The sequence below is a fragment of the Gossypium arboreum genome, chromosome 12 (assembly GCF_025698485.1).
Source record: "Gossypium arboreum isolate Shixiya-1 chromosome 12, ASM2569848v2, whole genome shotgun sequence".
Lineage (NCBI taxonomy): Eukaryota > Viridiplantae > Streptophyta > Magnoliopsida > Malvales > Malvaceae > Gossypium > Gossypium arboreum.
Window position 1 is genome coordinate 19315857 of NC_069081.1, and position 15272 is coordinate 19331128.

The 15272-nt window shown below is 34.6% G+C and overlaps 1 pseudogene; it reads right to left on the reverse strand.

Moving 5' to 3' along the window:
* Window positions 1-342: 342 nt before the first annotated feature.
* Window positions 343-2593, reverse strand: LOC108478614 (phosphoglycerate mutase-like protein 4; annotated as a pseudogene).
* Window positions 2594-15272: the final 12679 nt, after the last annotated feature.

Genomic DNA, 15272 nt, shown 5'->3' on the forward strand with positions numbered 1-15272 from the left:
ATGCTTCAGTTTTAGTACTAACTTGTATGCATAAGACGATGAATGTGGGTATATTTCAAAATTTTGAGTTTTGTTCAATTATTTGAAAGATTATATCCTCGTGAAATATGAACTGGGTACGACTACTTAGGAAAAATGACAAACCTTCTTTAGTAACATGCGAAAACATAATAAGTCTACTTTAGTCAAATGCTACTTATCAATGGCCCAATTAATGTTAGTCAAATGTTGGTGTATGTGTCTGATATGAATTTTCTATTTTTCTAAGTTTCTTCATGTATATTTTTTTAGTCATATAATCATACCATGTTTCAATATGTATTAGATACGAGTGTCATGCACTTGTATAAATATCAATGCAATGCAATATTTGGTAAATAGATACCAGTGCATATACAATCACTTCGAACAATAATTCTAGAATCCACTGAGAGTGCTGTAATCTTTCATAAGTTTCAGAGACATTGCTAGTTTATTCGACATGGAAGCACCAGATGGGAAAAATGCTCATTCAAGTAAGAACAGGACTAACAACAGATGGTGTTTTACTAACCCCAAAACCAGACATGGAATGTCCTGTTTGGTTGAGATGATCGATATCACCCCAAGCTTTTATGGTCCAAACATCATCACCAGATATCTGAAATATGTTCACTGAGGTATTTAGTATAATTCCCCGAAACCTCCTCGAGCAAGCCCTCCCGTATAGCGCACGTATGAAACCTCCATGAGTGACCACAACCACTCGCTTCCCTAACAAGTGAAATAAGCAACCATTCAGCATATTCGAACCAGAAACATGTTTCGTCTGCTAAAAATAGCCTATGTTACTCAGACTAGGGTGTGACCGTGATGACATAACAAATACCTGTATGTCTCTGACAAATTCTCTGTAATGAAGATGTAGCACGATGATAGAGTTGGTCTGAGCTTTCTCCACCTCCCTGCAAACATAGTAAAAACCAGTTCGAGTAAATCGTTATCCATGTCTGAAGGTTGTTTAGTTCGTAAGTAGTTGGTTAAATAAATGCCAAAAGCTTACAGGTATAACTTGATCGGTCCAGCGAGACGAAAATGCTCGGTAAGCCTGGGGACAAACTTTGGCTGCTTCACGGAAGAGAAGACCTTGAACATCCCCTAAATGTCGTTCCCGCAAGTCTGGATCTTTTATAACCTTAAAATTTTTTACATCCAACAAAAACATAGCATAAATATTTCACATTTAAAAGCTTCAACATATACTAAAAGTGATACATTTCTTGAGTTCTTGATGTATGCCTTTTGCTTTTGGAATATCCCCACTTGTTTTTGACATAACCAGTTGCTTATTTATGGCATTTGGTTCAGTTACAACTTCAAGTACTAATGTTATACCCCATCCACAACCAGATAGGTGATAAGTCTAGAAAACATCTGAAAAATAAGTTTGCCATCACCAAGCCGGGAAGACACTTGTGAACTCATATTCTTGGAAGGACTACCCGGACAATGAATGACTTGATTTTGATTGGGAATATAGAATCATTTGGTTACCAAATATCATGTGGGCTCAACTGCTTTATTCCGTCAGAGATAGAAGAGAGGATAAGATTTGTCTTGTCACAGACATCCCGTCCAATTGAAAATATCCCCTACGTGCTCTATAATAATGACTTGATGACAAGTTCATCACATTAATGCTATAATGCATGGGACCATCACCTATAAATATCCCAAAGAATATGAACAGGGGATGGTCCTTTCAAGAATACCAAACCTATACTTTCTTAAGATTCTCTCTACCCTCAGCCTTCAAACTCTATACACTGTCATTATCCATAATTTCTGACTCTCTTTCCAAACAGGGTGAACGGGCCATCTAAACAACCATTTCCCTCTCCTATGCATCCTTCCCTTGTTAAGTCCAGTATCAAACAACTAATCAAATCTACAACACAGAAAAAGAACTACCTCAAACTTGCCACAGGTTGCAACAATCGTCTCAGCAGTTTCAAGAGACGTTTTAAATCAGAGGAATATATGGCGGATATTTCAGGCAATCGGGATAGTCTTTCAGCTAACTTCATACCCAGAAACAGAGTTTCAGTACTGTTAGAAACAGAGAAAATTCATCAACAAAGACAGAAATTATCACAAAACAACATACTGAAGCTGCTTGTTGCCTCCCAACTTCATCCAGTTCAATATCCATATGTCCCTATTAAAATAAAAATTTAACCAAAGAAGTAATTAAAAAAACCAGTAAATTTTAGCAGGAAATGCTGTGAAAATAATGAAGAGACTTGAATTCTTCCGGTTGCATTCCATGCTGTTTCTCCATGACGCACCACGATAATTTCGGTGTAAGGTTGATCCAAGGAGCTGTTAATTGAACATCGAAAAACAATAATTAAGATGAAGCAAAATAAAAGGCAAAATCAAACATTAATACAATGGAAGATTTGTTTGGTTTAAGTTTGTGAAGTGATTTACAAAGAAGTAGGTTGGGACATTGATACAGTTGAGCAGTTTAGTTGTGTTGGTGTGTAAGTACAAACGGCCAAGTTTTGTCGTGGACCCAAAACATTGTTTTAGTTGGCGGACATTTCAAGCTGACAGGAATCTTAAATGACGACACGTCTCACGCCACGGTCCTCCCTCCTACCATCATTCTTTTAATTTATCTTAATACAAAAGTATATTTAATTGTTGGAAGATTGATAAGTAGTAAAAGTAATATGTTTTAATATCATTCTTAAAGAATATGTTTTTGGGTGATAATTTGATTGTAATGGTGAATTTTATGCTTCTAATCCTTTAAATTCATATTTTTTATATTTAAGAGCCACACGGTCGTGTCAATTTTCCGAATTGTACTCTGAATAACGAAAAAAACGTCATTTTTAAGGTTTTTGGGGCATTCTGAGACTTATATATGACAAAAATAAAAAGATAGTAGAGAGTCATCAGAGAGTACTCAAGAAAACAACTCGAAAAACACCATTGAAGCCGATTCTAAAGTAAATTTCTATCAAAATTGAAGATTCCCTTTTGATTTCTTTGAAGATTATTATGAGTTTCTTTATTTCTCGTGGTTATACTATATTTTGGATGTTTTTATTTGCTAGCATGAACTGGAGATGAACTTTGGATTCTGTCGTTTGATTTTTATTTTAAGCAATAAAGACTTAGATCTTGTTCTCAATTATGTGTGCTTAATTCTTAGATAGAAATTTCTAGACTATTGATCTATATTTGATGTGCTTAAATCAAAGAAGGAATATACCTTATTTAAGAGTAGATCAAGCGTAATTGAGTGGAGTTGCACGCAATCTTAGAAATAGGACGACGTAAATCTACCAGATTAGAGTCCAATCTAATAGGGGAATCTATAAATCAAGTTAATGCGATAATAGGGGTTTTAATTAGAAAGAAAAATTAATCAACCTAAAGTTAGTTGCTCTTATTCTTGAAGAGAGATATTAGCATAATTTAGGGATTCTTATGGATTAATATACTAAGTGAAGAAATTGTGTAATTTAGATTGATAATGATAGATGAAATCTAGGTGAATTCTTTTCTGGGTATTGTTTCGCTTCTTGATTTTTAGTCGTTTATTTTCCTGATTTGTTTTCTGTCGCGTTTGTAATTAATTAATTTAGTTAATTTTATTTTTAATTAATCACTCAAATTTATCGATTAAATAATAGAAAAACGATAATTACTAGTACTTTTAGTTTTCGTGGGAACGATATCTTTGCTCACCGTAGAAATACTATTAATTGGTAGGTGCACTTGCCTCAGTTAGATTTTTAGTTGGTGCCGTGGACATCAAAGATAAAATTAATTTTGGGGTAAAACAGACCAACAGTCACTTAATTTTAATTTCAATAATTAAATAGTCACTCAACTTTCAACTCAGTCATTAAACTTTAGAAAAATAACAAATCAGTCACCACTAACCATTTTCCATTACAGATGTAACGAAATTGCCATTTTTCGTTATAGACATATTAGAGCTGCTATTTTCCATTCTTCTCTCCCCCTCCCCCTACCACCTCTCTCTCATCTCTTTCCCTCTTCCCCACCATCCCTCCCCCTACTTTGATTCTCTCCCTCTCCCCCATCCCCCATCCCCCCTCCTCCTACTCTAACCCTCTCCCTTTCACCCACCTTTCGAGACCCTTAATTTTGTGGATCTAAAAACTTGTTAAAGTAGAAAAAAAAATTAAGATCAAAACCTTTTTTTAATGCATTTAACTGAGATTTTTGATTGGGAAGAATAAGACCCATGGTTTTGGGAGACAAAATCAAGAGGCTTGAAAGGTGGGTGGGTTAGTAGAGGGAAAGGGACAATGGGTGAGACTGAGAGGGTTGGAGTAGGCAGAGAATTAGAGTAGGGGAGAGGGATGGTGAGGAAGAGAGAGAGGGATGGGAGAGTTGTGGTATGGGGAGGGAGACGGAGAGGGAGGGAGGAGGAGGAGGGAGGGGAGAGAAGAATAGAAAATAGCAGCTTTATTATGATTGTAATGGAAAATGGTTAGTAGTAACTGATTTGTTATTTTCCAAAAGTTAAGTGATTGAGTTGAAAGTTAAGTGATTGTTTTATCATTAATATTAAAGTTAGTGATTGTTAGTATACTTTACCCTTAATTTTAATAATAGGATTATATAAATGCAAGATTATGGGTTATTTTGTTAAATTTATTTTATTGAAATATATTATTTTAGTGTTGAGTTGATGAATGTATCATTACCTAAAATCGCATTTTATTTAATTTTTAATAAATTTAGTTCCTTTAATAATTTTTAATATCAATTTTCATAAAATTATGATAAATCTTTTTTTTTTGCAATTTATATAAATAAATATGTGATGTTAAAATAAAATTTTAAATCATAATTAATATACTAATGAATAAATCTTTAAACGAAATATAATAATTATAATTTTTAAGTATAAAAAATAAAACTTTTTATTTTTAATTAGACTTAAATTTTATTTGGAAAAAAAGGATCAAACTAATTAAGATAACAAAAAAGAAACACAAATTGATTCAAATTTTAAGATTGTCCATAATTTTAAAAATTCTAAGAATGGGTGATATTGAAATTACACCTTATATTCTATAATTTTAACACTATTTGAGGATGTGAAGTTACAGAGTAAGTGTAATGTTAAAAATTCACATAATATGTTGAATTGATAATCAAAGGATTATGATGAATAGAACTATCTTCTATATCATGTTAACACACATTGCTACTTTTATATGTACAAGAAAAAAGAAAAAAAAACTTTCCTAACCTCCTAATTGATTTCAATAACAAATTATTAACAAATTCTTTACACCCCCTTTAAGTTGGTGAGTTATAAATGTTTCGAACTCCCAACTTGGATACAAGATATTCATGTTGTTGTACACCCAAACCTTTGGTCATGATATCTGATAATTTCTCTTTTGTTGTAACATACTTAGTGTAGATCAACCCACTTTGAATTTTCTCTCTTATAAAGTGACAAATCAATTTCTATATGTTTGGTTCTTTTATGAAACACCAGGTTTGTGGCTATTTGCAATGCTACTTTACTATCACAATATAATATTACTGATTCTTGACATTTGACCCCTAACTATTTAAGCAACCCATTTAACGATACCAACTCAGCCACGGTTGTTACCATACTCCTATACTTGGCTTCGGCAGATGAACGTGAAACTGTGTTTTGTTTTTTTTTTATTTCCACAAGATTAACGAGTCACCCAATTTGATATAAAAACTAGATGTTGATCTTCTTGTAATTGGACAAGATGCCCAATCTGATACACAATAATTACTCAGTTGCAAATTACCTTCATTTGGAAAAAAAATCCATACCCTGGCTCATCTTTTATGTATCTTGTAACTCGCATGGCTGTTTCATAATGTGAGTACTTGAGATGTTGCATAAACTGACTGAGGTGTTGTACTGCAAATGTGATATTCAACCTAGTGTGCATTAAATAGAGTAATTGTTTAATTATATTTTTATTACATAGTGACATCTTCAAGGATTCTGTCATCACCACTAGTCGGAACCTGCTCATGATTTTCTAATGTTATAAGCTTTTGATTTTGCTCCAAAGGAGTGGCCACACTCTTCGACTCACCTAAACCAACATAAAAAATAAGTTCTAGCCCATATTTTCACTGATTCAAAACAATTCCTGCTTTCGATCTCATCACCTTTATACAAAGAAAATACTTTAGATTCCCCAACTCATTCATGACCTTTATACATAGAAAATAATTTCACCATGGACAAACATGAGTCTCCCCCTGAGTGCAAAATCCTAGTGGAACAGTCATATAAACCTCCTCATGAAGATCCCCTTGCAAAAAAGCATTATATACATCCATTTGGAACAAGACCCAATCAAACCTAGCCGCAAGAGCAATAACAACCCGAACAGTAACTTGGTTAACAACAGAGAAAAAGCCTCATGATAATCAATTCCCAGCTGCTGAGTAAACCCCTGACCAACCAGCCTTGCTTTGAAACTCTCCACCGACCCATAAAAATTATACTTAACTTTGTACACCCATTTACAACCAATCGGGATCTTGCTAGGGGGCATGAAACCACTTCCCAAATGGCATTAGCTTCCAATGCTTGAATCTTTTACTCCATGGCATCCACCCATCACATGTCCTGAACTGTCTCCTGGTAACTCTTAGGTGCAATAACATGAGAAAGAGAAGCAGCGGAATGTTAAGAATGAAAAGGTAAATGAGAATAAGAGAGCTTTGGAAATTTACCATGTACAAGTAGCACAAGTAACGAGGATTGAGAGTGCAAACAAAGTCTTTCACCATTGAGGTTGTCTAAGAGATTGAGAAGTACGATGAAACGTTCCAAAAATGGGGTTAAAAAAATCAAGGTTTAAGTTTATATTTGCCTTCTATAGATAGAATGAGCTTGCTATTTCAGTGGTAAGGAATCAACTTACCTTTAAGACTTATGTTCAAATCCCTATGTGTGCTTAGTGAAAATTATTTTATTTAGCTACAACTCTAAAAAATCTAATAGATTAGGATTTTGTTTATTTTATTTTATTGATTTTGTTTTTAATTTTTTAAAAAAAAAGGAAATCCCCAAAATTCCTATCATTTTCCCAATTTCAGATTTTTGACCCTTTTGTTACTATATTCTTTTTGCCATCACCATTTTTTTCACTTCTTTGTTCTTTAGTTTTTCTTTTGTTTCACTATTAGAATATTTTAAATTCTAGTAATTTTGAGCCATATTTTCTTTGCTTTTAAGCCTTTGATACTGTCACCTTTTTAGAGGGTCATCTATTCTTTCACTTTTTCGTTCATCAAGGTTTAAAGTGGGTAAGTGTTGTCTTTTGAGTTTTTGGATCAATTTTTCTTTGTTCTTTTCATACTAGTTGGTCAAATTCTTATAGGTTTAGTATGCATGTGGAATTAAGTTTTTAGATCAGTAGAGTAGAGGTGAATTGGTCAATCTTTGTGTTTGGAATTGCATTTTCAGGTGTGTATTCATAACACTGGTAACAGGTGGTAGTTTCAATACTTTAATTTTGTGTTTTATATCCATTTGAGCACACGGGCATGTGCCGCACATAGGTCGTTCATACGGTCGTGTTCCAATGTATGCATTAGGGTTATTTTTTGAACACACAGACCAGGGTAGGTCACACGGGCTGGCACACAATTGTGTGACCTTTGTTGGGAATTTTTTCGATCGTACACAGCCTAGGGAGTTTTCATACGGCCTAAGACACGACTCTGCCTCCCTTGCTTCTTAATTGTGAAATTTTTCACATGGGCACAGAGAGTTACACGATTTGCTCATACGGTCGTGTACCCCTATCATACAATCTGAACCCTCCCAAACAGCGTGGCCACATGACCATGTGGTTCTATTTTTATAGTTTTCTATTTTTTTTTGAAAATTGATTCATTTTAGTCCCTGAGTGATCCCTTGCATGTTTAAGCCTCTGTATGAGTGATTGGAACGTGATTATTGATTGTTTGAATGACTGTGAAGAGTGTATCTCTGTTGGAAAATTATATATATACATGTGTTTTAATTTTATTATTTGTATAGGTTGCTAATATAACTTTGTGATAGTAATTTTGTTATAAGAGATGTTGGAATGTGTTAGTCAGGATCTATGTATGTTGTTAACTCTGTTAATTTTTGTCAATTATGAGTATGTTGTGGGATATGGAAAACTAAATATGAGTATGTTTGATTTAGTATATTTGTATGTATTAAGTGATTTGCATATGCATTATGGTTGAGATTTGGTTATGATGAGAAGGAAGTTTGATTTGGTAGTTAAACTACATTAACTTAAATTGGTGGTAAACCTACAACAATATTGGCATCTTGATTACATAACATTCGAGTGGCAAATGACCACTTCATGGTGTGTATCGATTGGATGGGTCTACCATAACCCAGATTTGGTGTGTAGTGGATGGAAGGGTCTAGAGTACCCTATTTGGTGTGTGTGGGATGGATGGAGATGGTGTGTAGCAGTTGGATAGGTGGGATTTTATGCTAACTTACATTTGAGTATAAATTGAATAATTGATTAGTTTTAATGTATCATGATGATTTACTCTTATGTGATTTCTAATTATGTTTAGAATTTTGCTATTGTATTTTTGATCGCTTGTTTGTTACCGCATTGTTTACTTTTTTTTTACTCACACTGAGCTTCATAGCTCACACCCTTATTTTACATTTTTTAGGTAATTCGTGTGGTTAGGTATTAGACTCAGTAAATCGAAGGTCTCAGAGTTACCCATCTCGGTTTGGTTTAATAAAATTTTCCTAAGATTTAATAAATTATTTTCAATAGGATTGTAAATATTTTATATGAACTGTGGTATAGGTTTTCGGTTTCGAGTTAGTTTAGTGATTTCATGCATAGGTATTGGTCATTGAATTATTAACTCTCTTTTTAAATTTTTAGACTTTCAATTAAAAGTAAAACGTCAGAATTTTTGTTGCAACGCCGATTTTAAAACTTCGGTTTACAAATTGCAAATTTTTGGTAAGTTAATAAAGTAGAGAGTTCATTTGGCTTTAGATTGGATCTTAGCAACAATAATTTAGTTTTTGCAAAACGTAAGTAAAGCCCATTATCAATTTCAGTAAAATGCAAGCAAAATTGGTTTTCAAAAGAGTTCTAATAAATTTGAACCTTATTTTGTTTTGGGCCATTTCAAGGACCAATGTGACCTCCAGGACCCTATCAAAACTTCTAGGTCAGGTTAAGAGTGTTATATACGACCCAAGGGTTGAAGATTAAACTCAGATGAAGCTTCATGGTCTAAAAGGGAAAAGAAATGTATTGTGAAGAACTTGAATTTGCATGGGAAAAATTAGGTGAAGAAACAGGTTGCATGGGAATATGGGATAATAGGACAGTGGGGGTTGATAAAGGTAAAGGAGATGGGACATGTGGAAAAGTTGACTCATGTGGCGAAGAACTTGGTGACAGATGGACTGATTGACTAATAGGAGTGGGTAGCTTACTATGTGGATCAATAATGTCAGATAAAAATCGGTGGAAAAAATAGTTTCAATAGTGGGAAACAGACGAGAGCTGCTATGTTTTTTTTTTTGGCTGAAAAGGAAAAAGAATTCATGAAATATCACATCTAGATTTATAAATAAATTGTTTGTTTTCAAGATTAAAAAGTATGTAACCCTTTTGAACAGTGTAATAGCCCATAAACACAGAAAAAATATAACGATATTGAAATTTTTCAGTAATATGAGGATTTTTCCATAAGCAAGACACCTAAAAATCTGAAAATGATGTAAATCAGGAGTTTGATTGTATAATATCTCATATGGTGTTTTCCAATTAATAACGGAAAAAGGTAAGCAATTTAAAATATAACAAGTAGTGAGACCACACTCCCCCAAAAATGAATAGGAACATGAGATTGAAATTTAAGTGCATGAGCAATTTCTAACAGATGGTGATGCTTGCGCTCAGCCACACCATTTTGTTGAGGTGTATGAACACAGGGACTCTGAGCAATGACACCTAAGGATGAAAAAAAAAACATTCGGTAGCAAAAAGTTCACTACCATTGTCACTCCTTAGAATTTTAATATCTTTGGAAAATTGAGTTTTGATCATGATAACAAATTGTTTTAAAACAACAATGGCATCACTTTTTAACTTGAGAAGCAAATGAGTTCGTTTCGTAAGAGGAGAAACTTGACAATGAGCAATACATCCACTATCCAAAAAGTTATAGTGCAAATATGCAATTTATTCAATTTTGAAAACGAGGTGTGCCCAAGACGAGCATACCAAAGAAATGTATTATCTCGAGTCGACAACAAAGAAGTAGTTGGAGAAGAAACATAACTACTCTTGTTTGGGGATGGAAAGTGGGTAGGTACTAGGAAATAAAGACCATAATGATCCTTACCAATCTCCTTCACTACTCCATTGCAAAGGTCCTGCACAAAACAAAAATTAGGATAAAAGGATACAAAACAATTATGGTTATGTGTTAACTGAGATATAGAAAAAAAGGTTAAAATGAAAGTCTGGTACATAAAAGAAATTAAAGAGAGTAAATTTGGGTGAGAAGGTAACAAAACCAATGTGGGCAATAGGAGTGGAGTTACCATTCAGAAATTGAATAGTCGATGAACTAGATTCACAAGGAACCAAAGACTGTAACCAATGAATGTCCAATGTCATATAGTTGGTAGCTCTAGTGTCCAAGGTCCAACATTTAGTAGACGCGTGAGAGAGATTACCTGCCATATGTGCAGCACCTCTAAATGGTTGAGAATAGTTTACACCATTTCCAAGAAAAGTTATAATTTGTTGGTATTGTTATTGTGTCAAAACTAGAGCTACCAGATGAGAAACAGTGGCAAAAGCCTCTGGACCCATAGCATTATTTGCAGTAGAAGAGGAACTAGACTTGGATTTGGTGAATTTGAAGTACGGTGGATATCTAATCAATCGGTAACAATTCTCTCGTTTGTGGCCTTTGACTTTACAATGATCACAAGTGCCTTGAATCTTCTTCTTGCTCGAACCTTGACCATTAGGGGAATACAAAGTTGTAGGTTCCCCTCGAAACAAAAGTGGAATAATGCATTCATTGGTTTTCTTCTTGAAGAAGCATTGTGTATGCTTGGTTTAGGGAAGACAAGGGTTGCATGAGTGGTTTAGGGAAGACAAGGGTTGCATGAGTAAATTTTGGCTACTAGTTGCAGCATAGGACTTGTTTAAACCTATTAAGAACTAAAATAAATGTTGTTGTTGTACATGAACAAGATTCTTGCGTGAAATAACACAATTACAAGCTGAAAATGAAACCAAGGCATCATACTCATCCTAAAGAAGTTTTAATTTGCTGAAATAAACTGCGATTGAAGCACTACCTTGCGTTTGTGTCACTAACTCTCAGTGAAGAAAAAAAAACCCGAGAACCATCTACCTTATCAAACTATTCTTGGAGATCTTTCTGAACAAGGGTTGCACTTGAAGCAAAGACAGTGCTTATCGACAAGTACTTATTCACTGTGTTCAAGATCCATGAGAGAACGATAGTGTTACACTGGTCCCAAAAAGGTTATAGAGTTGCTGATAGATCATAACGAGAACATGTGCCATCAACAAGGCATATCTTATTTTTAGCCAATAAAGCAATACGCATTGACTGACTCCACACACTGTAATTTTCAATCCCGATTAGCTGGTGTGAAACTAGCAAAGTCCCTAGAGTGTCAGAGGGATGAAGGAACAAAGGATAGTGAAAGTTGACTATTTCAGGAACTGCCATTAAAATCTGAAACTAAAAGCAGAGAAAAGAAATGAACTAAGAAGAGCAATGAACAAAAAAAAAAAAACCAAAATCAAGAAGATGATGAATATCCAAAATAAACGAACCAAAAGCTCTCCTTGTCATCCGGATGTGATTTTTTTTGTTAATTTTTATATAAAATAAATATATTATAAAATATTTAACATTTTTTATATTTTAAATATTGAATAATATATATTTTGTTTTTGTATATTTTAAATAGTTTTGACTTCTTCAAAATTTTTATAAATTATAATATTTTTAAATTTTTAAGATTATACTTCCACATCTATTTTTCTATTAATAATATTTTTCTATTAATAAAACAAACTATTAAGGTCAACTACATTAATTCTATAAGTGAGTGCTATTTTAGCCATGTTGTAGTGGATTTCGTGAACTCTAAAAAGGTAACGCCATATCATACAGTAGGTAAGTGAAATATGAATGGTTTGGTTAGAGTTGCCAACGTATATAAACCTTATTCTTGAGAAGTGTAAACCACTTATGAGTTTTATCCTTGTGATGAAATCTACCTAAGTCATTTTAACCCTCGCAGAGTAAGAATTCTCGATAGAAAATTTTCAAGGCACCGAAAATAAAGCGGAAGCAACTCAAAACAAAAGAGAAACGAAAGAACAAAAATTGCCACAAGAAAGCAAAACACGCCCAATTGTTTGAGTAAATGCTCTCAAAGTATTTTATTACTCCAAAAATAATACAAAGAATATGATACAATGGATGATTACAAATGAGGGCGAAAACCTCTATTTATAGTTGAGCTCCTCCAAAACCAAAGGTACATATTAGGTTACATCGACGGTTAATATTAGAGTCTATATACAATTAAGATTCTTAATTGATTGAATCAATCCTTTAAGAGTGTAAAATCAAATATTATCAGATTCATATTTTCTAATATTAGTTTCCCCATTTACCATGGTAGCCCTAAATTTCCTTAAGTGCTTCACTTGGCCACCAAGGCTTCAAGTAGAATGCTCCACAGAGATCGAGCCAATTCAAGTCTGTTGAATGAGACCCATGTAATTGATTGACTTCTATGGAACACTCTTTGTGTAATTGTCATGGGCATTGATCCACAGCCCGTGACATTCCCCCCACCCATTCTCACAATGCCTTCATTACATCCTCAGAATGATATTGATTTGACTTGCCTAAAAAATTTCTCGATGCCTTGGCTAATTCCTGACTAGCTTCTCTGTCAGGTAGTCCTGCCCCTTAGAACACTTTCCTTGGCTTCCATCATCTCCTAACTCAAACTGTTTCTCTTTTCTTTGGTACATCTCATTTGTAATATCTCGCTGTTCTTACTTCCCTACATCGTGACTTACCTCAATTAGGATCCCTTTGATACTCAAAAATGGGTTTCGACATGCCTATATTGAACACTAGCTTAACCTTGAGTATTCCCGCCAACTTTGATTTGTAAGATCCTTGGCTTACCCGCTTAGAACTCTAAAAGGGCCCCTGTGTAATTGCCAAGCCAACGGTAAGTCAAAATGAAAAACACTAGATAATTGTTTGAGATGTACCTCGCTTGTTTCATTTACTTGTTCCAACTGCCCAGTTTGCTTCATTACTTTTCTCACATAGTCTGATACACAACCCATATTTTTCATAAGTGGTAGCGCCACTAATAGTTCAACAGGCTTCACACCGGTTTGTTACCCCTCTAGCATTTCCAAAAGGGTCTTTGTAACACTCCCTTGATCTACTGAGTCAATTTTCTTTCCACCTTTCATATCTCGACTTACCGGCACAACAAAATGTGGTTGCTGATCATCCAAGATAAAAACAGAATCATAACAATAAGCCAAGACATCATTAATCTAAACAAAGAAGTTCAACCCAAGCACAAAGGCATAATCATCTAAGTGAATTACCTTGAAACCTTCGATGCCTTTTCACTAACCAATTTGTAGCTCAACTCTTTGTGCTACTCCCGCAGTTGAGACCTCTTTGAAATTTACCATCTTGATCTTTTTGGTCGATTTCCTAACTGATAGACCAAATTTACCCACAGATTTCTCTGATACGAACAAGTTTGATGCTCTTGTCTAAACATGAGCACTTCTTCTGTGGCTACGATGTTAATGTCCACAAACATCAACCTTTCCTGCTTGCAATCCCTCTTCTTAGAAATGAGCATCATTGATCCATGCTTCAATAGTCTTTCCTCTTTAGGCTCCAGTTCCTATTTCTAATCGCAAGCAATTTAGATCGCTCTGAATAATCTCGCATCTTGTGCATACCATTACATAATAAACACTCTAATTGCTTCTTTTCACTCTCTTTACCCCTTTGGATTCGACATCATGCACAATTGAACCAAGCCCAATGGGAGCTTTTTTTGGTTCATCATCCTCTTTAATGGCAGAAAACACGGATTATTTCATATAGTCCCTTACAACATGCAGACCACCACATAAGAAGAAATTTATCTCATTTTTCTTTTATAACAACCTATTTTTCTAAGTTTTTGGGACCACAATTGTAACACCCCTAACCCGTATCCGTTGCCGGAATAGGGTTACGAGGCATTACCAATCAATTATAGCATACAACATATATTTATCATACTTGAATTCATTACATAAACATCAATCAATCAATCACAATCACATTGTCCCTTATAAGGCTCTACGAGACCTTAAAACATGCTTTGAAAGAGGTTTAGGACTAAACCGATAACATTTGAAAACTTTGGGAAACTTATAAAATTTTCATGCATACAGGGATCACATGCCCGTGTGAATAGACCGTGTGACTCACACGGCCACCAGACACGCCCGTGTAATAAGCCGTGTGGAAATAGGGCATACATACTGACTTGCATCACACGGCCGGAGACACACCTGTGTGCCACAGACCTGTGAAATATGGAGGGTATATTGACTTGATCACACGACCGACCACACGCCTAAATGTCAGCCCATGTGCAACACATGGCCAGTAGACACGCCCGTGTGCATAAACTGTGTAACTCACTGACTTGTTTAATTAAGTTACAGCACACGGTCGAGTCACACGCCCGTATGCTCAACCGTGTGGGGTGAAATTAGGCTTGGTTTAAGCCCCATTTCTCACCCTCCTCAAGCATACCTAAACCACATCATTTCATACCATTTCAATACACTTATAGGCAACCAAAACATGCCAATTCATATACAAATCATGCCATTTCATCTTCAACCATTTCACTACTCAAATCATAACCATAAACATACCACATCAATATGTCTTAACCTACATTTTTCACTTATCTTCCATATATATGTTCTCACCATATTATCATCTAATTCATGCCACAAAATATACCAATTCATCAGCAAAAAAATGTACCAATTCATCAACCTTATACCATACCAAACATGCCAAAACACAAAGCTATATATATATATACA